The sequence below is a fragment of the Piliocolobus tephrosceles genome, unplaced genomic scaffold (assembly GCF_002776525.5).
Source record: "Piliocolobus tephrosceles isolate RC106 unplaced genomic scaffold, ASM277652v3 unscaffolded_3941, whole genome shotgun sequence".
NCBI classification, from domain to species: Eukaryota; Metazoa; Chordata; class Mammalia; order Primates; family Cercopithecidae; genus Piliocolobus; species Piliocolobus tephrosceles.
Genome location: NW_022323654.1, coordinates 1 through 1,309, shown reverse-complemented (window position 1 = coordinate 1,309; position 1,309 = coordinate 1). Strand labels below are relative to the sequence as shown.

The 1,309-nt window shown below is 47.9% G+C and overlaps 1 pseudogene; it reads right to left on the bottom strand.

Annotated features, from left to right (window-relative positions):
* Positions 1 to 395: 395 nt before the first annotated feature.
* On the bottom strand, positions 396 to 919 carry LOC111532268 (annotated as a pseudogene).
* Positions 920 to 1,309: the final 390 nt, after the last annotated feature.

Below are 1,309 nucleotides of genomic sequence, written 5' to 3'. Positions count from 1 at the left end.
TGTTCAATGTTTCCCACTTTGGTGGTTGATCTGGAAACAGGTCTTCCGACCAAAGCTGGGAAGATGTGTTCTGGAAAGTTAGAGCCTGCATATCCACACTTCACAAACCCGGTGCTGTCATGGCACACCACCACCTTCCTGTCCTGGCTGCCCATCCTCCGCCAGGGGGAGAGCCGCTGCCGCTGCACAACCTACAGCCGCCGCCGCTGGGCCATTTTTTCTTCTCCCTCCTCCTTCTCCATCTTTCTTTTCAAATAAGTGGTCTTAATTTTTCTTCTTATAGAAAAAGTTTAAATCAGTTTATTATAAATACATCTAAACCATGAATTTTTGCAGCTTTCAGGTAAAGTCCAGCACTTCATTTATACAAAGTCTATGAGGTCAGTAGAGATCATCTAATCTAAAGTGGTGACATCATCAAGTCTTTGGCACAATCCCTCGCCAGTTAGAGCACAGCATGCCTGGATATGCCACTGGTGATCTTTAATAGAAGGTACCTTCAAAAACTGGTCGATTTCTGCTACAGTCATGCATTCTTTAACATCTCATTTATTAACAAAACTCAAGCAAACCAGCTTTTCTTAGGTCTTCATGCGCTAACATTTTAGAGTTCTTCTCTAGTTACAGAAATCCTCTATCTGTACTGTCCACAACAACTATTACAAACTGTGTTAGTATAGTACGTGTTCCAGGAAGAACGAAGAGATTCTTGGCCACCAATATCCCACACTAGGAAACGTGTATTATTAATCACTATCTCTTCTACATAACTTCCTCTTGTAGGAGATGTATGTACAACTTCATTCATAAAAAACTGGTAAAGAATGGTAGTTTTCCCTGCATTATCCAGCCCAACAATGAAAACTTTGTGCTTCTGGTGATGGAACAGTCTCCATGTTCTGGCGAAGAAAATTCTCATTCTCGGGCACGGACTCCCGCTCCAGACACCCGGGCCGCCTGGCCTCCCCTGGCTCAGGCTTACAGGGGAAGAGAGAGACGCACTGGAGCCTCCGCCTCTGCTGCTGCTCCGGCGCCGGCCCGCTTCCAGGGAACCGGAGGGGAGGCCGTAGCCCAGGCCGCTCTGCTGGGCGCAAGGCCTCGCCGCTGTGGATGTGGCACTCACCTGGCTCGCCGAAATCGCTGCCACGTGGTCTGCAAGGAGCCTCGCGGCCCAGCGCCCTCCCCCGGCTCCTCTGGGGCGGCTGCACCAAAGTAATTCTTTTTCCAATACACAAGGTCCCTTGCTTACCTAACAGGACCAAATCAAGTGAAAGCATGTTAAAACTGTAATCCACTATTCAAACATTAC